General features: G+C 48.9%; 2 long non-coding RNA genes across 3 annotated transcripts; one reads left to right on the forward strand and one right to left on the reverse strand.

Annotated features, from left to right (window-relative positions):
- Positions 1-1,552: 1,552 nt before the first annotated feature.
- Positions 1,553-23,284, reverse strand: LOC121134005. 2 transcript variants are annotated; one of them, XR_005871005.1, is made up of 3 exons: positions 23,211-23,284; positions 10,218-10,304; positions 1,553-3,123 (listed from the first exon to the last, which is right to left on the reverse strand). It is a non-coding gene; the product is annotated as an uncharacterized LOC121134005 (long non-coding RNA). The 2 variants fall into 2 exon arrangements; XR_005871004.1 differs by lacking the exon at positions 23,211-23,284 and having other exon boundaries at positions 10,218-12,586.
- LOC110342601 lies at positions 17,419-19,435 on the forward strand. Its single transcript, XR_002384726.2, has 3 exons — positions 17,419-17,533; positions 18,537-18,679; positions 19,257-19,435. It is a non-coding gene; the product is annotated as an uncharacterized LOC110342601 (long non-coding RNA).
- Positions 23,285-24,076: the final 792 nt, after the last annotated feature.

Raw genomic sequence — 24,076 nt, forward strand, 5'->3', positions numbered from 1 at the left:
TGGACACCCAAGCCCACACAGTTCAGCCATACCATCAGAGGTGAATGGATGTCGCCTGTGGCTCTGGGACTTCTCTCAGCAACTCTGTCCCCTGGCCTTTGCTGGTTTGTTTCTCTGAATTACCTACAGGAACCTGACCTGCACTGCTCTCTAGCCACAGACAGGAACATACTGAGGCAGCCCGTCCAGTCAGCTAACTCCGGGAAGCTTGCTGTTGAGCTTAACTCTGCAGTTCTGGGAACACAGGTCAGAGCACACAGACGGCAAATACAACTTGATTAAGATCACCCAGGGCTTCTTGAGTGTGCCCAGGGAGAATTCAGGGGCACCTGTCTTAGCTTGGGGAAACGCCCTTTGCTATCTTCATTTTCTTCTGCTGGGAACATAGGTGACAAACTGCTGTGGTATGTCCCTGTGACTTGGGCTCCCATGTCAATCACAAAAGCTTTCCTATCCTGAATTGTGTTTGCAGATAGAATAGAATGCAATGTTTATTGGGGCCCTCATGGCCCTGGGATCAAGGGGTGGGGGTGGGATACACCAGGAGGCAGCCAGATCTGCAGGTTCCTGTTTCACAGAACAGGTTAATTAATTAACTGATTCTGAGGAAGGGTTTCTTCTCGTAGTCCTGACTGTCCTGGAACTCACTATGTAGACCAGGCTGGCTACAAACTCACAAAGATCCACTTGCCTCTGCCTCCCAAGTTCTGGGATTAAAGATGTATGTCACCACCACCCAGCTAGAACTGGTTAATATTTTAACATCTGCCTTACAGTATTGCCTCCTAAGTTTATGAATGGAGGAGCCATATTCTATATGGAGTTCCAGAAGGCCCCAACAAGCTGCTCAAGGTGCTCATGTTCCATGTTTGGGAATCTGAGGCAGGGTGAAAGGTGGATCTTACAAATTATTTCTTTAGTGTGTGCTTGTGTGTGTGTGCTTGTGTGTGTGTGTGTGTGTGTGTGTGTGTGTGTGTGTGATGGGGGCGGGTACATGCACCATGGTACACTTGTAGAGGTCAAAGAACAACTTTCTGAAGTTGCTTCTCCCCTCCCACCTTGCTTGGGTTGGGTGGCTCTGATCATCTCTGCCGGGCTTCGTAATCGAGGCTAGCTGGCATGAGAGCTTCAGGGTGACCCCTCCTGGCTCTGGCTCTCATTTCACCATAGGAGTGTGACACTAGCAAAGTGTGCCACTGAATCCAGCTATTTTACATGAACTCAGGCAGCCAGGCTTGCACTGCACACACTTTTACACACTGAACTATCTCCCATATCCCCTTTTAGTAATGGCCTCTCATCATGTGGTCCAGGTTGGCTCAGAACTCACTATGGAGCCCAGTCGCGCTTTAAACCAATCTTCCTGCCTCAGCCTCTTAAGTATTGGGATTGCCCTTCAAGAGCAAATCTACAAAGTATAAGAAAGTGGATGGGGATGGGGATGGCACACCTAGCTCCTGATGGGTAGAGAGGCAGGAGGATCAGACATTCAAGGTCATCCTTGGTCACGTAGTGAGTTTGAGACCAGACTGAAAGATTACAAGAGACACTGTCCAGAAATAAGTAATACATTCATACATACATATAGTAAGGCGGACAGAAAGACCTCTGAGGGCAAAGGGCTATGCTTCACCCAGAACAGTGACAATACTCAATAATACAGGTCCCCAAAGAGTATCTGATTCATGCAACCATCTATACTCTGGCTGCTTTCAAACAGTGTGATCTTGGGTGAGAGAGGTTACTGTCCCATGCCTCTGCTTCCTCAGGGGCAGCTGGGCTCCACAGGACCTTCCCATTGGCCCGGGACACCCAGAGGTTGGAAGGTCCCTTGGTCTCCTGCTGTGCATGCCCGGGTGGGCTGATGGTGAGTGGAGGATGCCTTGGTGCCATAGCTTGCCAGGGGTACCACATGGCTTGCTCTCTCTCACACGTTTACTGGAAAGATGCCTGAGTCTATGAGGCTGGCAAGACCCAGAGCAGCCTTTGACAGTATCCAGCCAACTGAATGTAATTAAACTGCACTCCCAGAAGCCAGCCCCATCTTCCTAAGACAGAAACACAAGCTTGAAAAGTCCCCTGGCACCCTGGAGCAGCCTGGAATCTCTGCTTCATGCCACAGTCTTGAACTGCTCACAGGGTGGGTCCTTAAACCAGAAGCACCCTGGCCCTTCTCTGACACCTCACCTGGTCTTTCTCCCTAAAGATAAAGTTATGGGACTGTTATTTTTCTGCAGTGATATGAATGAAATGGCCCGCTAGGCTCCTGCCCATCCAGATGGAGAACCCTGGACTCCTTCTCCAGCAGCATGTTTGCCCACATGCCGCCATGCCTCCCGCCATGACAAGGATACACTCAGCCTCTGAACCTGTAAGCCAGCCTCAGTAAGAGTTACCATGGTCAAGGTGTCTCTTCAAAGCAATAGAAACCCTAACTAAGATACTTTCCAGCTTGGTTTCTTGGAAGGACCCAGAGATGACATCTTGGATAGCCATGGGGTGGATCCACAGGGTGGAACCAGGCACCGATTGTCCAACATTCAGCACAGAGGGCCACCTCTACATCCATATTTACTTTTAGGCATTCCTTTTGCAGCATTGAGTTCAGATGGGGCTTAGAATGGTGACCCAAACTGTCCTTAGTCCAGCCATGTGAATAGAGACACAAGACAGCTCTGGACTGTAGTGTTGGGAAGGAACAGTGGAGAAATAATAGACATCCTGAGAATGTGACATTCGAGCTGACAGTTGAAGGATGTGGCAATCCTACCTAGAATATTCCCCGGGCAGCAGGGGCAGTGTGGGACGGGGAAAGTTTGGCAGGAGCTGGGACTGACAGGAGGTCAGGGTTGCTGGAGTAATGAACAAGAAAGATGGTGGCAAGAGGTAGGCAGAGGTGCTTTCTGGGTCACGGAGGCCCTTGTAACAGGCTCAGCTGTTACTCAAGGCAGCTGGAGAGAGCGCTGAAAGTGATGAGATGTGTCCTCCAAAAGATGACTTGTTGAGTGCAGAATGAGGGAATTAGGAACATTCATCCTTTGGAAACTTCGGCATCCAAATCTCTGCCATCTCTGGATTCAGCTGGATTTCCCAGAATTCCACAGATCTGTCCCTCCACTGGCCCTTTAGCAATGACGTTGGCAAAGAAATTCAAAGAAATGATTAGTAAAGTAACATGACTGATGGTAGAAAATCTGTATAACATTCCTGAAGCCCTGGGTTCAAACACACACACACACACACACACACACACACACACACACACACACACACACACACGCCGGGTGGTGATGGCACACACCATTAATCCCAGCACTCAGGAGACACAGTCAGGTAGAGCTCTGTGAGTCTGAGGCTAGTGTGATCTACAGAGTGAGTTCCAGGACAGCCAAGGCTACACAGAGAAACCCTGTCTCAGAGGAGAAAGAAAGAAAGAAAGAAAGAAAGAAAGAAAGAAAGAAAGAAAGAAGGCAGGGAGGAAGGGAGGAAGGAAAGAGAGGAGGGAAGGAAGGAAAGGGAAGCAGAGGGAGGGAGGAAAGAAGGAAAAGAAATAAAGGAAGAAAGAAAAAAAGAAACAAGAGAGAGGGAGAAAGAGAGAAAGAGAGAGGAGAGAGAGAGAGAGAGAGAGAGAGAGAGAGAGAGAGAGAGAGAGAGAGAGAGAGAGAGAGAGAGAGAGAGAGAGAGAGAGAACTGTCATGGCTTCCAAGAGCATGGCAATATTGTGTAATTTGATCTCCTATCACTAGCACAGCACAGCACCAGATGTTTGAAACGGAGCATTCCCTAGTATTGTACGGTAGGAGGCCCTGGTCAGACCTGACCCTCACCCACTGTGTGCTTGGGACAAGCTGAGTCCCCTCTGGGTCGACACCTTTTTCAGTGAGTGAATGAAGACAATGCTACACCTGTCTCCAAGGGGCTGAGGACTCCTGAAAAAAAAAAGGGCTTTGGGAGTCAGCCGCACCCTGGACTTGTTTGAAAAGTATGCATGCTGTGTTTGCCTATATGAGTGAACATGCATTTTCAAAGGACTAGATCTCCTTGGTTTCCCCAAGCTATTCACAATCTGCCAAAGTTTAAAGGGCAGGGGAAGCTTAGCAGTTGGATCTGTGCTTGGTCTCCAAACTGCTCTCTTGCTCCGGAGACTTAACTCAATGTTTTCTTGTTGACCCCTGGTCACCTCCTCCAAACCTGTAACCTGCATGGCAGGAGGGGAGGCTGTCTGCATTAGTATCTTCTCTTACCTTCAAACCTCTACCAGGCTGCCACCAGGACCTGAGGCCTGGCCCAGCAGTGGTCCATGGACCCAGAGCCGCATCCTCCCCAAGATGTGCTCACAGCTACCAATGGCTGAGCAGGAGTGAGAGGCGCTGACTTGGTGTGTGCTTCCTGTGAGCCAGGCAAGACCTTACACCTGCCTGATAATAAGATGCCTTGACCAGGTTCCCCAGCAACTGGAGGTCATCCCAAAGATGTGAGAGCTACTGCTGGGGATTGCTGGCACCATGTTCTGCCCGTGAAGTTTTGATTTGCAGGGAGGGAAAGAGATATAAGAGCTTCTGCCAGCCCCCAGGCATCCACTGAAGGATGACCCTGGGGGATTTATGTCTGCCCTCTTCTTGCACCAGCACAGACCCAGCATAGCTCAGGCACTTAACAAAAGCAGTAAATAAACACTGGCCATTCCCAGCACCTTGGCCTGACACACCCTGCAGGGATCCTAACAGGACACACTTGCCTCTTGCCCAGCTTGTTCCCCCACCTCTTCTGGGTAAGTCGTAAAGTTAATGATAGCTTAGGTAAAGGGAGCATCTTCTCTAGGAATAGAAACAGCCATTATCATTTCTTCATCTTCATCTCGGAGATTCAAAGGGGACAGGGGAGAAGAAAAGGGACTCCAGCGGTCCCCGCCCCCTCCTGCCACCTTGATGTGTCACGTCCTGGAATCTGAAACCTAGAACAGGAAGTGTTTCTGGAGTGCAAGACACAGGCCAGTGGAGTTGGGCAGCACGGGGGGGGGGGACGACGTCCTCTATAGACAACTGCATTTGAATTTGATCTGTCTTGAGCCTCCTGAATCACCTTTTTCTGTTTGTTTATTTTCACCTGGAGGCAGAGCAGATTCCTCTAATCGAGCTGCAAATGTCGCAACAGTCCCTCTGTTCTTGAGGTTTGAGAAAAACCCCCCTCCCTCCTGCAGACCACCTGGGAACGGGGCAGTTCCGGTGATGTTTCCACAATGCTCCCCCAAGGGGGTGTGAGTCAGGGAACCTGGTGGGCTCAGAGCTGCATGGTCTGACAGGCTTTGACTCGCTCACCTATCTGGGCTTCTACAACAAAGCCCATCTGGGTGAGAAGTTATGCAATGGGAGGAAGCCTGCAGGTGCGGTCACGTGACCCGCCCTGGTTCCTTGGCACTGACTAGCCTGAAAGACTGTGAGGCAGGAGTTGCCAGCTCAGGTGCCTCATCCACGGAATTAATGGCCTTAGTAATTAACCACCTTTAGGAACAAAATGGCAACAGGTATGTAGGGTGGGGGAAAAAAGACCAACCAATACAAAATGTACAAAACCAAACCAAAAGCATAGACGTTCTGCTAAATTAAAGCAACTCTGAACTTGGCAGTGAGGCCAAGTACCCTCTCTGGAGATGGATGGCAGAGTTTCAGAGTTTGAGAAAACAGGGACATGACAACTTGGGGCTTCTGGGGTTTGCTATATTCTAGAAGTTAGTATAGAAATCTGGATGTGAGAGGGGTATGTGAAAAAGAATCCCATCTCTGATAGCTCTCCCAGGCAATCCTGGAACCATGGACAGCATTTCACTTAGAGTAAGGGCTTTGTGGGTGAATTAAATTGAAAGAACTTGAAAGTCAGCATGGAAGTGCTGTAATCCCAGTATTTGGCGAGACTGAGGCAGGAGGGTCCCCGTTCAAAACCATTCTGGGCTATATATGGAGACTCTGTCTCAAAAAGAAAGGGAGGGAGGGGGAGGAAAGAAGAAAGGAAGGAAGGAGGCAGAGGAGAGGAAAATTTTTCAATCCTTTTGGCAACCAAAAGTGGAATGGCCCACCTCGAAAATTTTTATTCCAAATATTTTTTTGTTTTTTGTTTTTTGAGACAGGGTTTCTCTGTGGCTTTGGAGGCTGTCCTGGAACTCGCTCTGTAGACCAGGCTGGCCTCGAACTCACAGAGATCCGCCTGCCTCTGCCTCCCGAGTGCTGGGATTAAAGGCATGCGCCACCAACGCCAGGCTTTATTCCAAATATTTTTGCAAACATATTTTCATACGTGTGGAATGGAGCGTTAGAGTAGGCAGCAAGTTCGAGGACTTTCTACCTTCTGAGCAAGTGAGCCCCACTAGCTGCTAGCTCCTTATTTCAACGCCAGCATATAATTTACTACCCCTTCCTGTTGCTGGTCCTTGCCTTGCCAAGGACAGTCAAGGTCAAATCTACTCCTTCAGATCATAACAATGGCAACAAGAACCAACTTCTAGCCATGTGACTAACAAGTACCGGCCACTCTACTGGCTAAGTCCTCTGCTTGTCAGGGTCCTTGAGCCTCCATGAGCTCTGCCAGAGTCTGAAACAACTGCTGTCAATCACATTGCCTGCCTGGTGAGTGTCAGATCATCTCTGCAAAGTCTTTCTTAGCCTCATTTTGTGAATAAGGAACTGAGGATGGGGACTGGAGAGATGGCTCGGTGGTTAAGAGCCCTGGCTGCTCTTCTACCGGACCCAGGTTTAATTCCCAGCAGCCACATGTCTGCTCATAGCTAGCTGTGACTCCAGTTCCAGGGAACCTGACATACTCTTCTGGCCTCTGTGGGCACCAGGCACATAACTGTGCACAGACACACATGCAAACCAAACACCCTGTCCTGGGTTAGTGTTACTATCGCAGCGATGAAACACCATGACCAAAGATACTTGGGGAGGAAAGGGGTTATTCAGCTTATGGTTCCACATCACAGTTCATCATCAGTGGAAGTCAGGGCAGGAATTCAAACAGGGCAAAACCCAGAGGCAGGAGCTCATGCAGAGGCACTGGAGGAGAGCTGCTTACTGGCTTGTTCCTTGTGGTTTGCTCAGTCTGTTTTCTTTTAGAACCTGGAACCACCATCCCAGGGATGGCTCCACCCATGATGGGCAGGGCTCTCCACGTTGATCACTGATTAAGAAGATGCCCTACAGGCTTGTGTACAGTCTCATGGAGGCTTCTTCTTAATAGAGACTCCTCCTCTCAGAGAACTCTAGGTTGTGTCAAGTTGACAAAACTCTCTAGCACACAGCCAAACACATAAAATTAAAAATAAATGTAAAGACGAGGAAGAGGAAAGAGAAGAAGAGGGAGGAGGAGGAGGAGGAGGAAGAGGAGGAGGAGGAGGAGGAGGAGGAGAAGAAGAAGAAGAAGAAGAAGAAGAAGAAGAAGAAGAAGAAGAAGAAGAAGAAGAAGAAGAAGAAGCTAAAAACGGGGTGGGTGGGCAGTGAGGTGTCTCGTCTCAGTGGCTAAGGCCCTGGCCATCAAACCTGGGTGTCCCCCCTCCAACCTGCATGGCAGGAGAGAACCCATTCCTGCAAGTTTTCCTCTGACCTCCATAGCTTGCAGTAGCACACGCTCACCCAGGGGAGAGAGAGAGAAAGAGAGCACTTTAAAGTTGAAGCCACACAAACTGTCCCAGACAGGCTGGAAGGGCCACTTATTATAAAGGGGTATGGGGGCTAAGCAGGCTTTTCTTGTGCCTTCTATTCAGGGCTGTGACTAAAGTAAAGTTCACATTTGCTAGAGAAGTCAAAGGGCCCCCCAAAACTGAGGGACCAAGAGACATTATTTAGTACAGCATTCTGGCGATGGGCTTTGAACCCAGGGCCTCATATGTGCTAAGCAAGCAACTAACTTGATGGGTGGTTTATTTGGAGACACAGTCTCACTATGTATCCCTGGCTGGCCTGGAACTCACTATGTAGACCAGGCTGGCTTCAAACTCATGGAGATCTGCCTGCCTCTGCCTCCTGAGTGCTGGGATTAAAGTGGGACTAATAGAATGTTTTTTTAAAAGCTTGAAACACACACATGAAACCATGGAAAGTGTGAAGGGCCGCTGGAAATACTGCTCTGGTATAAAACACTAACCCTGTGTCCCATCCCTAGGGCAAGCCTGGAGCCTGTAATCTCAGAGTATGGCCACCAGTAGGCGGAGCCAGGAGAATCAGGAGTTCATGGCTAGTCTCACTTTGCACGTGACTTAACTCAAGTCCTGTCTCCATTTTTGTTTTCATTATTGGATTTTTGCTTTAAATTCTTGAAAATAGTGTGGAGATTGGCTGGACTTCATTACTGTTATCATCATCATCATCATCATCATCATCATCATTATTAATTTTGTAGTTCTGGATGGGGCGAAGCCCTGGCCTCCCTCAAGCTATGCTAGCACTCACCCCTGAGACACATCCCCAGCTGGTAAAATGTGGCTTATCTTGTCACAGAGATTTTGGGTTTGTCCTTAATTTTCCACTTTGGATTTCGCAGTCCCTGCCCTTTGAACTGCCTGTCCTGGCGCAACCCTCAGCAAGACTTTGAGGGTGACTCGGATTTCAGGCTCACATGTTTGGGAGGTACAGTCCTACCGACCGCACACAGCGGCTCAGAGAGGTTGCGGGCATCCCTGAAGATCACACAGCCCAGGGGACGGGAACTGGCACCTGGGCAGGAAGTACAGAGGAACACGGAGATCCCCAAGCCGGGAACCACCCAAGCTTCGGCAGGGACTGACCAGTGAGGGGCATCCAAGGAATTCCTGGAAGGCGTAGTTCCCAGTCTAGTTTCCTAAGAAACGTCGAGGTGACTCGGGGCGCACGGGAGGGGGGCGCACTGCGAGCAGAGAAGTCGCAGTAATGAGCAGAATTGGGCTTAATGGGGTTCGCACGGATAGAGCAGAAATCAAATTAGGGCCTAATTGGCAAGCGCGAGGCAAAGTGTGGCGACGCCTCTAGGGACCTGAAAGACCCGGGACGCCCCGCCCCACAGGGGGACCGGAGGCTTGGGAAGGCAGGTGACCTTGATCCGCTCCAGAGCGCACCTTAACTCGCTTTCTAGGTTGGTGTTGGAGAAGAAAAGGACGAAGGCCCAAGGCAAGGAAGGGATGTGGACAGACCAGAGGGACCTGAGGCAGCGGAGTGACAGTGTTCCTGTTGGAGCAGGCCTGCAGAGCCCCGGCGCCGCTCCTGTCCCTGCGTTTACCTGGGAAGCTCAGAGAGGGTGCTGGGTTTACCCAGGGTCACCCCGCCTCATTGTGGAACTAAAAAGCTTCAGCCAGACCCGCTAGTTCGAGTTTCTGCCACAAATTCTGTGTCTCTTTCTACGGTTTGCTTTTCTTCCTCTGTTTTTAAGGCGCATTAAGTTTCTCCCGAGACACAAGATGGTTCTAGTAGTTTAAGCCCGTGACACAGGACCTTCGAGGGTTTTCTCAGGCAGCTTTTTTTGATTCAGGACACTTTCCCTGCGGTAGGCTCAGCTTCCTCCTGGAGATTGGGGGTGGGGCGTTCGAGAGAGAGAGAGAGAGAGAGAGAGAGAGAGAGAGAGAGAGAGAGAGAGAGAGAGAGAGAGAGAGAGAGAGAGCCTCCACGGGTGAGCTGAGGGACTTCCGTGAGTAATTTTGGGGGGATATTTAATGCATCGCTCATTTCCCCATTGCATGTGGTATGGGCCCCCTCAGATCTGTTCTTCAAGGCAGCGTGTGTGTGTGTGTGTGTGTGTGTGTGTGTGTGTGTGTGTGTGTGTGTGTGTGTGTGTGTGTGTGTGTGGTCATGCAACCTGTTATTTCAGAGCATGGTGCAAGTCTGGGAAATGTTCCCTAGAGTGTTCTGGAACTTGGGTCCAGGTAGGAAGTAGAACTCATCCATGCAACTGTGGTCTCTTGTTGGGAGGGACATTTGATGGTCCCACTGGCACGGGGAGTCGTTCACAGTGGGAGGGGGAAATGCCAGTCTTCTGCAACCTCCAAACCTTGCTGACACACAGGTCCCCATCCTCTTCTCCAGAGTACAGGGACCAGCAGGCTGCCGTGTGTGAGACGGAGCCAGACAGCACACACAGAGCATGCTGAGCCCTCAGCCCCGATGGGGTCAAAGCTGGGGTTGCAGTCATCACTCAGACAGGAGATGAAGGCTCTGCCCTCTTAAGTCTCTCACAGTCTGGCTACAAGAATAACATACCTGCGTCCATCTTGGTAAGTGGCAGCTTGACTCGGCAGAGACCAACTGTGAAGGCTCTGGAAGTTTAGTCCCGAAGAACTTCTTCAGCTCCAGAAGGCAGTAAGGAAGAATAAAAAAAAAATTCTCTGCATATTTTCAACCTCACACCTGTCCTCCCTCAAGGTAATTGGCGACTTACCTTTCTAGACTTTTCTATCCACAAACAAGTAAATATGGAATCTGCGTTTTGAAATACTGGGTTGTCTGAGGGGCATCGTCTCTGACCTACTTTTCTCACTTACCCATGCACCCTTTTTTCAAATTGGACATCCCCATCTCCTTCTCCATTGCACCCACAAACACACCCCTCAGACACAGGGTGGCTGGCACACTGTATCTGACACCCATGAACGGAAAAAACTGTCAGTGCCTGCTCCCCTATTAGATGCCTAGAGTATGCAGAATGTCTGTGTGCTCTCACACAGCGAAAGAGGGAAGCCCATATGCCAAGACCCAAAGGCAGGAGGCTGAGCGGAACTGAGTTGAGAGGACAAACCAACCTTCCTTGGGTGTGGCCTCCTGGGTGAGCACCTTGATTCACTTTCCCAGACTGACTCACTTTGAAACGTCATGGCAGGTGGAATTTTGTTGGTCTGGGGTGGCCTGAGCCACTAAGCACCCTGCAAACGGTGGCTCAGGCTACCTTAGTGCCATTTTGTTATTTTATTTTTTGTGGTAGTGGGTATTGAACCCAGGGCCTTTAATGGGCAGGTCAGGCAAATGCTCTACCACTGACCTATTTCCCTCGCTGTCCTTCAACTTTTCATTTGCTTTTTTGCATTCGATTCTTTTTTAAAAAGACAAATCAGTGGGCATGGGCTGTGTGGCACACATGAAGGTCAGAGGTCAACTAGTGGGATTCACTTCCGTGTTTCTACCATGTGATTTGAACTTGAGTCACAGGCCTTGACAGCAAGTACATTGATGAACTGAGCCATCTTCCTAGCTTCAAGTTTGTTTTTTGAGACGGGGTCTCTTGTAGCCTGGGCTGGTCTACTTGCTCTGGAGCTGGGGGCAGCCTTATCTTTCTGTCTCCATCTCTTGATGGGTACAGCTAGCACACTTGGCTCATTCTGTATTTTAAAACAAGGTCTCACTAAGTTGACCAGGCTAGCTCTGAACTTACAATCCTCCCACGGGCAGACACACATACCTACACATAATCCAAAATTATAAAAATAAATCTGTTTTTTATTAAAAAAGAAGGCAGAGAGTCATAAAGAAACCTGAGGCCCACCTCCAGCCCCCACATGTGTATCCATGCTATGCTCCCCTACATACATACATCCACTTTTTTTTTAAGTGGCTTTATTTAGCCCAGCATATTAGGAGTACTGTCAACTTTATGTGTAATCAGTATCAGAACATTAACGTGATGGTTCATACTCTCTTTGTTTGCACTGACTTCAAAATCCAGTCTGAATGCTAGCTATTCCCTGGGAACACTTGATATATAGAGTTTATGAAGTTTAAGGGGAGAAAAGGTTTCACTCACTCAAGTGGTTTCAAATAGATATAGAAGTTTTCCCAAGCCAAGGTATAGGGTGATACACACCTGCAATCCCACCCAGCATTGGTGGGGAAGAGGCGGGAGGATTGAGAGTTTGAGGCCAGCCTGTGCTATGAGAGACCCTAATTTTTTTAGAAAGTTGGATGGATAGGTTTTTCACTTTTCATTTAATGGACAAACCTAGAGACAGATGAAGCTAGAGGCTGCTGCATTGCACAGCAAAAAGTAACGTGTGTCCACGGAGTGGACTGGCCAGGAAGCCCTGGCTTCACCCATCTCTGGTTACAAGATTGGAGCCCTGGGGTGTCTTGGTTCTCACAAACCCCATGACATCCCTCCCTTCTGAGGTGGCCCCCCTCCCCTTAAGGATAGCAGGGCTTGGTGACTCATTTCTAGGGAAGGGATGTGGCTGAGGCGTAGTGAGACTTCCGAGCTGGATCCCTCAGTACACGGTGGACGTCTGCCAGCTCTTCTAGATCATTCAGACTGACTGGAGAAGTCAGCAGCCACATGACAGACACAATCAGCTCATGCCAGAGAAGTTCCATGTGAAGAGGAACCAGCCAGTGGCCCCATCAGAGGATGCATGGTCGGTCTGTCTGTATGTATGTCTGTCTGTCTGCTTGACGAAAGCTAGAGTTATCTGGGAAGAGGAACTTCAGCTGAGAAAATGCCTTCATCAGATCACCTGTAGGCATGTCTGTATGATATTTCTTAGTGAGTGACAAGGAAGGGCCCAGACCATTGTGGGTGGGGCCATCCCTGGGCTGGTGGTCCTGGGTTCTATAAAAAAGCAGGCTAAACAAGCCATGAGGAGCCAGCCAGTAAGCAGCACTCCTCCATGGCCTCTGCATCAGCTCCTGCCTCCAGGTTCCTGCCCTGTTTGAGTTCCTGCCTTGGCTTCCATTAGTGATGGACTATGACCTGAGACTTGTAAGCTGGGATAAAGCCTTTCCTCTCCAAGTTGCTTTCTGCCATGGTGTTTATCACAGCAGCAAAATCTGAGAGTCAGAGCCTAGCCCCACAAAGGCTTTCCATCGTGGCCACTGCAGGCCACCCCCAGCCTGTGACTTCTTCAGACATCTGAGTGTAATGGGACTTTCTTTGGACCACCAGCTCCCGAATAATGACATGGAGACTTTTTATTAATTGTGAAAGGTTGGCCTTAGTTTAGGCTTGTTCCCAACTAACTCTTTTTTTTTTTTTTTTTTTTTTGAGACAGGATTTCTCTGTATTGTTTTGGAGGCTGTCGGTCCAGCCTGGCCTCGAACTCACAGAGATCCGCCTGCCTCTGCCTCCCGAGTGCTGGGATTAAAAGTGTGCGCCACCACTGCCCGGCCCCAACTAACTCTTAAAATAACTCTTTATATCAGTCTGCACGCTGCCATGTGGCTCGTACCTCTCCCTAGCATTGTACATCCAACTTCCTCTGCATCTGGCCGGAGGTTCCTCCCACCCCAGATTCTTTCCCAGGGTTCTTTTCTCTGCCTGGAAGTCCCGCCTATCCTCTCCTGCCTAGGTATTGGCCATTCAGCTCTTTATTAAACCAATCAGAAGGTGCCTTAGGCAAGTGAGGAAGGACAGAAACACATCTTACAAAAAGATTATCCCAGCATCTAAGCTAGGACCGCCATCTCTCTTGTCCCTGAACCCAGTGCTTCCTAAGGTTCCAAGCCACTGAACAGCCAGGGAATATGTTGTGTAGCTGTAGATGGCTGACACGAGCCAGACCCTGCCTGGCTGGGTCTTGGTTGCTTCGCTCTAAAATGGGGGTTAAAGGGCCTTGTGAGGCTGAAAAGATAATCTGTGGAGAATACTTAGCCAGCTTCAGTCACATGGTGGATGCTCAGTCATTACCATTGTCCTTCTGTTCTCTGCCCCTTCCCTCCCTGTTTCCCCTCCTCCCCCTCCTCCTCCTCTCCCTCATCCTCCTTCTCTTCTTCCTGCTCAGGGCAAATATCCAGGGACATGGAGGAGAGTCCATCATCGACAGGCAGCCACAGCCAGAGCTTTCAGACAGTGGAAGATCCTCAGGGACCCACCCCAGCCCACTCTCCTGCTTGCTCCCTCACAGGCAACTGTGACCTAAGCCCTTCCAGAACATTCTCCATCAACTGCCCCAGACATGCTCAAGCTTGATGCTATACTCCTATGACTCTTGTCACTCTTGGCATGAGAGGACTCTCCGCACATGGCTGTCCGTTTCCTGGGCTCTTGATAGTCTCTCACACACAAAGAGGGGCCCCGAGGCTCCTCCTGCCCGCTGTGATGTCTTGTACCCACTGCCCTCTTCCGCTTGCATTTCTGGCTCTCAGTTTGGGGATGGGCCCATGATGGACTGCCCCGCTGCGGTCAAGGCCAATAAAAGCTTCAAGAACAAGGTGGTGTGGCCTCAGAACAATGAGTCTGGCATGCTACACTAGTAGCTGTGGGCCTCAGTTTCCTTATCTGTCAAGTGGAGTCACAGCAATTGCACTGCACTACTGAATAGCCATGAGCATCCAACAAGGGGATTCCTAGGGAAACCCTCGATACTCAGAAGTGCCCTCCAAGCATCGTTGTGACCCGGAAATTGCAGTGTGCGTGCCTATCTCAAAGAGTGTTCTAGCACAGGACTGACTATTCAGAGCCATGGAGACCCCGGATGCAGACCCCTCCAAAATACCAGTGCAAGGATGCAACTGAGTGTGTTTCAAAACTAAAAATCCATCTCTCGCCAGAGGCTCTTGAAGCCCGTGCCCCAGCCCCTGTAATATTTCTCCATCCTTTTTTTTTTTTTTTTTTTGTTAATGGCTTGGGGGTTTCAGCACTGTTTTGCTCAGCCACGCGGGGAAATGTTTAATGAATCCTGTGAATATTCATTAATGCTTTCTGATGGGGGAGGCCCTGCTGCCGTCCAGCGGGTCTCAGAGCACCAGGGTGGGGAGATCAGCACACGGCCGCCTGATTGGTGAGATTTGTTTTCCGTTCTGGTTGCCCTATTTTCTGAGACCTCAGGGGGCTCGCGGGGCCAAGCGGGGAGGCAGAACTATTTCTCTGCTTGGTCCCCCTCGGCTTAGAGAGGAGTTCTAGAAAGCCGGGCTGTGAAGCAGAAGATGCGGAAACTGCATCCATGCACAGCAGTAGACTCCTAACCCTGCATCCCACACCCGTGCTCCTCAGTAAACCCCTGATCCTGCAGCCTACACCTGTGCTTCTCAAAAGGCTCCTTGGGGACACCATCAAACACAGAGAGACTTGCAGGGGAACCCATTGTAGGCCCGAGACAGCTGAGAACTGACACAATGGCCCACCAACAGGAGAATGGACAGTTGAGAGTATTCACCGTAACAAATCTCTGTACAGTAAAGAACGTGAATGACCAGGCATGTGGAATTAAAATAGTTGGTTTTTTTTCAGTTGAGATAAAATTCATGTTGTAAGTCAGGCTCTAATACACATGAGCAAGCAATGGTTTTGATATATGCTCACAAGATTGTACAATCACCCTTGCTGTCTAATTCTGGGAATATATTCCATTGTTGTCAATCCTTCTTTCTGTCTACACCACAGCTCTGGGGAACTCCTATTCTATCTACTCTCTCTACCTCTATCCTACTCTCTGTGTATTCAGGACATTTGCTGTGAATAGAAACAACAAAAACTCCCTTTCCTATCACAATTTCAAGATATGTTTATTTATTTATTTTTCTTTTTTTTTTTTTTTGGTTTTTCGAGACAGGGTTTCTCTGTGGCTTTGGAGGCTGTCCTGGAACTAGCTCTTGTAGACCAGGCTGGCCTCGAACTCACAGAGATCCGCCTGCCTCTGCCTCCCGAGTGCTGGGATTAAAGGCGTGCGCCACCAACGCCCGGCTTATTTTTCTTTTTTGAGACAGGCTTTCTCTGTGCAACAGTCCTGGCTGTCCTGGGACACCCTCTGTAGACCAGGCTGACCTCGAGCTCACAGAGATCCTCCTGCCTCTGCTTCCCTAGTGCTGGGATTAAAGACGTATGCTGCTGCCACTTCCACTATCTGGCTCTGAAGATCCATTTATGTCACAGTTTTATTGCTTTGTTCTATTCCATGACCAGGGGGAAGTACCCTTACAGAGTAATTGTCTTTGTTAACAAAAGATTAAAATGTTCTGTTGAATACTTCCTACCCCTCCCTAATTCCTGCACCTGACTTACGCTGACAAGCATTTGTGGAATGCAACTGATGACTGATGGAAAATTACAGCTTTGTCTTTACTGTATTTGGTGTATATTTGAATTGAGACTTGATTGACATGCTTGTACCACCCCCTGAGGTCCTTCCTCTATAAGTTCCAGCGTGCCCCAAAAAATAAAGGCTCTTGATCAGCGACCGTTGTCTTGAGCCTGCTTCCCTTAACCTCTTGAAGTTTACTTTCCAGATCGGATCTGCTCGTGAAGGCCCACCAAATTAGTAGCGACCCTCATCACCTCACCCCCGCGGGTTGGGGGTCCCTTCCCGGGGGTCGCAAAAACCTGTTTCTTCCTTTCTTCTATGCTGCCTTCTTGAGTGTGTTAGCCTTTGTCTTTTCTTCATGATTGCAAAGTGGCTGCCACAGCTCCAGCCACCACATCCCATACAGCCAGCTACACTGACAGGAAAAGAAAAAGTACCTTTCCCACTAGCCTCCTCATAGACTCCCCCATATATCTCATTGAAATAGTTGTGTTCCAAACACCCACCCACACCAGCCACTAAGTAAAGGGAGTACTGATTGGTTTGAACTACTGACGTGTGCCTCAGACACTGAGTTCTGCTGTAAGAGAATTTACTGTGGTGAGTGTAGCTCTCAGGTCTAGAACCACTGCTTTTGTCCAGGGTGAGTTGTAACTCCCTGTTGTAGAATATTACTGTAACTATGTAAATATATGTTACATGTGCTTATGTTGCAGAGTATTATTTTAGCTGTGTAAAAGTGTGTTACATTTGTTTCTGCTGCCTTTGTTAATGACGTAAAGATGTGTTACATCTGTTTGTGCTGCATCTGCTTAATTATGTAAGGATGTGTTGCATTTGTTTCACCTGCATAAGGCACCTGGTTGAGCTAATAAAAAGCTGAAGGGCCAATAGCTAGGCAGGATAGGGATGGGCAGGGCTGGCAGACAGAGAGCATAAGTAGGAGGAGAAATCTAGGCAAAGGGGAAGAAGAGAAGGCGGGAGAAAGAAAGGGACACACCCAGGGCAGCCAGGCAGCCATTCAAGCAAGATAGGAAGGAAGGAAGGAAGGAAGGAAGGAAGGAAGGAAGGAAGGAAGGAAGGAAGGAAGGAAGGAAGGAAGGAAAGAGCCCTGAGGCAAAAGATAGATAAAGAGAAACAGATTAAAATAAGAGCTAAGATAAGGCTGAGCATAATAAGAAGTCTCCATGTCGTGATTTGGGAGCTGGTTGGTGGCTCATAAGAAAGACTGCTACAACTCCCTGTGTTAATCATGGCTCTAGAGGAATAGAGCAGACAGGGTGAGTAGTATATAGAAGGGCTGGATTTACTAGATTGGCTTGCACAACATGGTCTGGGTAGTCCAACAACGGCTGTCTCACCCTGGGAAAAACTGAGTACCCAGTGACTGTTTAACTCACAAAGCTAAGAGCTTCAGCAGTGCCAGGTCTGAAAGAGTAGTCAAGTCATATCAGTAGTCTCCACTCCATGCTGGAAGGCTGAAGATACTGGGTTCTGCTGTCATCAGAGGACAGTGGCAGTATTGACAGCAGCTGTAGCAGCAACAGGGCAGGTTGGCTCAACCAGCAATGCTGGAAGGTAAGCAGGCAAAAAGCCAAAAGCCTTTCCCTTGGGCTTCCTTATATCTGGGCTACCACACAGAGAGGGGTGCTGCCCGTATTTGGGGTGGATCTCTCCTTTCCAGCTAGCCTCACGGGGAAAATCCCTCACGGATGTCCTCAGAGACCTGCCTCGTGGATGATTCTAGATCTTGTCAAGCTGACAACCAATAGTGATAAGACATTCCTGGTCAGTCCCAGGCTCTGCCCATCTGTCCACCGCCCCCCTTCTCTTTCCCAGGCAGCTTCTGGGTGAGTCTTCCAGCATCTGTGGTCCTAGTAGTTGCTTTTGTGTCTCTGTGACCCAGGATACCTGAAGAAAAACTACTCAGGGGACGGAAGGTTTACTTTGACTCAGTTTCAGAGGGTTTTAATCCAGTGTGGAGGGGGAGGCATGTTGGGACCTCTTGGATCACGGTGATGGGCTTATATGACGGAGCTGTTAAATTCACAGACAATCACAGCACCAGGTCCACCTCTAGTGACCTACTTGTGCCAACTAGGCCCCACCTCCTGACCATTCTCCAGTCTCCTCAAATAGCCCCTCCTCCTGGGGAGCAAGCATCCAATGCACAAGCCTGTGGGGGCATTTTACAAATGTCCTATTATGTCTGCTTTCCTAAAGACTCAAATTACACATATCCCTCTGGGGCTAGGATAAGTCTTGTCTCCTACATGTGGGATGGCATCCATTAAATAGATCAGAGGGGTCCACAGATACAGCTAAGAGACAGATCACCTGCAGGGTGTGCTTGGTGTCAGATGGGACAGAATATACAATCTGATTCCACTCTGACCTACTCCCAAGTCAGAATGATCCCCAGTGAAGTTACATCCCAGGGTTGTGGTGAGGATGGCTCCGAAGAACACATACCTGGTCCCCGAGCATCTAATAACAAGGGTTGCCACCTGCATGGGTCCAGCCACCTACATGGGTCCAGCTGAGTAGCTCTCTCTGTTACACAGTTCTTTCATCTTTGCAGCCTTGCCGGATGGATGCTGCCCAGGTCCCTTTGTCTGCAACCGAAGCTCAAAGCCGAAAACCCTGCAGGAAGTGGCTCTGACTAGCGGATCTGATTGTGATATAGCACGCAGTACTACTGGGCTTTGGGACATCCTGTATACTGTAGGTGTTTAAAGAGGCTGTTCTATGACATGTTCATTGAGTACCTACTGTGTGTTAGGTGTGTTCACATCTTCTCATTTGAATGTCCTAGACGTCTCATGGGAGTTTGGAGTTGGGTGATGTGAGTGTGTGTGTGTGTGTAAACAAGCTAGAAGGCAACCTGTGCAGTGTACCTTGTGTTTTGAAACAAGGTCTCTTGCTGAATCTGGAACTTCCCCATTGGGCTGGGCTGGATGCTGGTGAGCACCCTTGTATTTGCCTTCTGAGGACTGGGAATGGGTTCTGGGGAACTGAACTTGGATCCTCATGCTTGCAAGGCAAACACTTTACCAGCTGAGCCATCTCCTCAGCCATCTTTTTGTTGTTGTTTTGTTTTGTTTTTCAAGACAGGGTTTCTCTATGTTGCTCTGGCTGTCCTGGGATTCACTCTGTAGACCAGCTGTCTCTACCTCCCAAGTGCTGGGATTAAAGGCGTGTGCCACCACACAACCCTGCTCCCTGCCATCTTTGAGGCAGGTTCTGTAATACCTTTGATACCCTGCAGACAGGTTAAGGACTGGGTTGTCATTCTCAACAGGTGGAGCTGACCATCCCGCCATCACTGTCTCCCAGGATGAACAGAAACATCCTTAAAGTTCTGGTCCACAGAATCTCAGTTCCACTACTTAACTCTGTGACCGTGAGTGAGTCATTTCCTCCCTGAGCCTCAGTCTCCCCACCTCTTAAGTGGAATGTAAATAAATCTACCCTGGAAAACACTGTTGTTGACTTTTGCTTTTGCGAGATTTTAATAACAAGAAAAGCCATTTAAAGCCAGACTCACACCTATGACTCCAGCAGACTCTTAATTAATTGTCACCGGATGTTTGCCTGGCTGACATTTATCTCTGATCCCCATCTTTACAGAAATCATAAATCTGGCCTGATTATCACCTCGTGCATGATTCTTCCCGAGGAGTCACAGTCTCTCTCTTTTATCTATCCTCTAAAATATGATCCAATTTACAAAATCTTTGACTTACAGCTGGGCTGGAAGCCCAGCTGGTGTGTAAAACAATACTCAGTGCACACGGGCTGCATCATGAGCCCCTGGAAGGCCAGGACCTTTCCAACAGTCAAGGGTCCTGTGGTGTGTCACTCAAGACTGGGTACAGTTAGGAGTCACATCTCCTATTTGAGCATCTAGTTTCCAAGCCCTGGGGGGGGGGGCAGGAAATCGACCAGAATAGTGAGTTGTCAACACCCACTCCATCCTCACCTCCTCCCCATCCCCCCCCCCCAACCCCAGTGTGGGTGGTTCATCAAAGCCGTTCTTCTAGAATTCCCTCCGGACACCCATCAGTGAACTTCACCCTCAGTTTCCCCAACTATAAAGTGTGTGTGTGTGTGTGTGTGTGTGTGTGTGTGTGTGTGTGTGTATAAGATCCTTTGCCAAGCGGTACCCATGTCTTGTACAGTTCATGACCCTAACCCCGGGGAAATTACCTGGCTCACAATGAAAAGAGATACTGTCTCAAAGGAAGTAGAAGGCGTTCCTGAGAGTGACACCGAAGGTTGTCCCCTGATGTCAGCACATGCTTGGATGCATGCGCGCTCACGGGTACACACACACACACACACACACACACACACACAGGAGCCTTACAAAAGAAAGAAAGAGGGCTCACCCACTGTTCTGTAGGTACCTTTTTATGCTGTCTTAATCCTGCATCTTCTGTACACACACTTAACTATTTTATATTCCTTAAGAATTTTTTATTACACTGATTTATTTAGGAAGGAGGGCATGCCATGACACATAAAGTGGTCAGAGGCCGAGGAGTGGACCCTCCTTCTACGATATGGATCCCGGTTGAATGCAGACCATCGGGCTTAGTGGCAAGCACCCTTACCCACTGAGCCATCTTTGCCAGCCAGTCCCTGAGCTATGTTGTGGTCTCACATTATTTGTAATCAAAATACTGAATGACACATGACTAGGAATGAATCAAAAGCAATTAAAGCAGGAAACACTCCAAGGGGAGTGAAATTACAGTCCCTATAAAAACCTTGTACCATTATCCTAAAGCTAAAAGACACATAAGCCCAAATGCCCGTGAAGGGATGAGTGGAGAAACTAAACAGCAGAGTCAAGCAATGGAATATTACTTAGTCACAACAAAGAGTAAGGTCCTGGCTGGCTGTTACCATGTGGATGAACCCAGAGGGAATTGTGCAAGCAAGAGAAACTGGTCAAAACAGACTGTTTTTTTTTTTTTTCCGAGACAGAGTTTCTCTGTATTGTTTTGGAGGCTGTCCTGGAACTCGCTCTGTAGACCAGGCTGGCCTCGAACTCACAGAGATCTTCCTGCCTCTGCCTCCCGAGTGCTGGGATTAAAGGTGTGCGCCACCTATGCCCGGCCCAGAGTGTATTTTGTGATTCCATCTGCATGGAGTGGGGGGGGGTGTTTTATTTGTTTATTGTTTTGCGGTTGGTTTGGTTTTTGGTTTTTTGAGACAGGGTCTCAGTATTTGTGTCCCATCAGGAAGGAGTCCCAGGACGATCAGGGCTACACAGAGGAACCCTGTCTAGAAAACCCCATAAAACACTGTTACCTTCCAAGCCATCTTTCAGGCCTTGAGTTTGTTTGTTTGAGACAGAACCTCATGTAGTACAGGCTAGCCTCTAATTTAACAACTAACCCAGGATGACCTTGAACTCCTGATCTGTGACTTGGCTTTCTCCCACAAGCACAATGCTGTTAATCTGTACACACCGAAAGGGGAGCACTTTGCTCCTCCAATCAGGTTGCTATGCTCATTGGGCCTAATGCAGCTTCCTTCCTCCTTCTGGTGGGACACTCCGTGTCAAGCCATCAGCTGCTAACTGCCCCGCATCTCCCTCTCCTCAGCTCTTTTCTCCCCATCTCCACCCATACATCTCCCGTGGGCCATCAGAGCGGCTCGTCACTCTCCACTGTATACCTCTCCCCAGGATACTGCCGAGTTAGAGTGGTGGGCTGAAGATACCAGCCTTCCCTGTTTACAGCCTCCTGTGTTCAGGCTGGCTCCAAGCAGCAGCCCCAGCCTTGACCCTCTCTGAGCCACACGCCACTCTGCAAAACATCTTAAATGAGGTTAAACTCACCTTGTCTTACAGGCTGGGTGATAGCCAAAGGAGACAGACCATGGAACACAGCTGCCCAGTCACTGCAAGGCTGGCTGCTATGTTTGTGCTACCTCATTCCCAATTCCAGGCTGTCCCTCTGCTTTCTCTGCTGGCCAGAGGGCTCCTGTTTGTTCATTAAGATTCACTTTGTTTGGCTGGGAGGTGTCAGTAAACTGTCTGCTGTTTTAGCCTGAGCACCTGAGTTCTGACCCCAGCGCCCGTATAAAAAGCCGGGCATGCTAGTGAACAATTATGACCCCAGGAGTAGGGGGTAGAGACTGGTGGACTTGAGACGGCTGGCCATGAAGTGCAGCCAATCCATGAGGCCAGTGAGACCTTGTCTCAAAAGATAAGGAGGAGAACGGTGAAGGAAGACATGATGTCAGGCTTGTATTCTTATCCATATATGTGCACTCATGCATGTGCATGGACACACACACACACAACATACACAAATGCACACATAGACACCCAAACATAAACACACACAAACACACACATATACACACAAACTAAACAAATACATGCATAGACACACATACACACACACATACACACAAACATAGACATGCATAGACACACACAAACAAATACACACATAGACACACACACACAAACAAATACGCACACATACACACAGAAAACAAATACATGCATAGACAGACACACACAAACATAAATACACACATAGACACACACACACACACACATACTCGCACATGGATGTCCAGGCACCTCCATGTGATCTTGTGTGGACAGCATCAGAATCACCGAGGATATGGGTCACGAACCTGTCACTTGAGGCTTCTCCTAGCCCCCAGATTAACAGGTGTGTCTGGAGACCACTGATTGAGAACTTTGCCTTGGCCCAGGAGTGCCCACTGCAGACTGACCACCTGAGTCAGATCCTTGAGCCCATATGTTGGAAGGAGAACACACACACACACACACACACACACACACACACACACACACACACAGAGAGAGAGGTTTAAAAGCAAAAGATAATTAGATCCAGGTATGGTGACACAGCCTTTAAACCTACCACTTGGAGTTCGAGGCCAGCCTGGTCGACATAGCACATTCCAGGCCAGCTGGCCTACATAGAGAGACCCTGTCTCAAGAAGCAAGCAAACAAACAAGCCCTTCGTTCAGCCTAATTTTTATTTTTAATCTTCTGAGATTATACTATATTACATCATCCCCCCTCTTTTCCTACTCCAAACCCCCCAATATACCACGTTGCTTGCTCGCTTTCAATTTTATGGTGTCTTTTTTTCTTTAATTGTTGACACATAAGTGTGTGTGTGTGTGTGTGTCCTAAACATAACCTCAGCCTAATTCTTATGCAATATATGGGATATGAATAAAATTGGAACTGACCTGCTTAAAGCAATAGGTAAGAGCCAAGGTTATCAGGAAATAGTCCAGCTTGGGCTTTGCTGGGCGCCTTCCTCTTTGGTCTGCAGCAGAGATGGACTACATTTCCCAGCCTCCTTTGCAGGTATGTATCCACATGACCCACCTCTAGCCAATGAATGTGCATAGAAGTGCATAGAAGTGATAGCCTGTGGGACTTTACCAGACCTGGCTCACAAAACCCTGTTCCCTGTTCAGGCTAATGCAGAATGGGTAGAGGCTGAGAGGTGGCACAGCCATGAAGTGGAGGAGGCTGGACCCACTGAAAGCTGCCTAGCAAGCAGGGCCACCTATTTGGGATTTCACCCAGTGTGGGATGGATACGTATCTGTGGCATTGGGTCATAGACACTTGGAAGTCCATTTGTCACAGCAGCTGGCATTGGCTTACCTAATAGTCTGCTCCTTGCTGTTTGCCCCACGTCACCTTCATGGATTCTGGGCCTTCTAAGGAGCCCGGCGGGAACCCAGCAGGTGCAATGGGTGACCCTCTATCCTCCATAAGAGAGAGCCCTCCTGCTCTCTATTCCAGAACAGATTTAATATATGTGGATGCATCCAGGACTTGGCAAAAGGTATTTCAGGGGCAAGTTATATTTAGTTATGAGCAGCATTTCTGCATGTTGCTTCCACACCGTCTGCAGCCAAGCCTTTCTCCAGTGACCGCTCCACGGGAACCAGAGAAGCAGAGAGGTAGTAAATCTGAAACCTCAAGCCCTCACTACCTTTTCCAAGTGGGGCTGGAACTCCATCCCTAGAGCAACTGACCCAGAGCAGAATAAATGTGCCTGCTGCCCGGTTATTTTAAAACAAACATGGAATAAAATGCCT

The sequence above is a fragment of the Mesocricetus auratus genome, unplaced genomic scaffold, assembly GCF_017639785.1.
Source record: "Mesocricetus auratus isolate SY011 unplaced genomic scaffold, BCM_Maur_2.0 Super-Scaffold_100025, whole genome shotgun sequence".
In the NCBI taxonomy this organism is placed as follows: domain Eukaryota; kingdom Metazoa; phylum Chordata; class Mammalia; order Rodentia; family Cricetidae; genus Mesocricetus; species Mesocricetus auratus.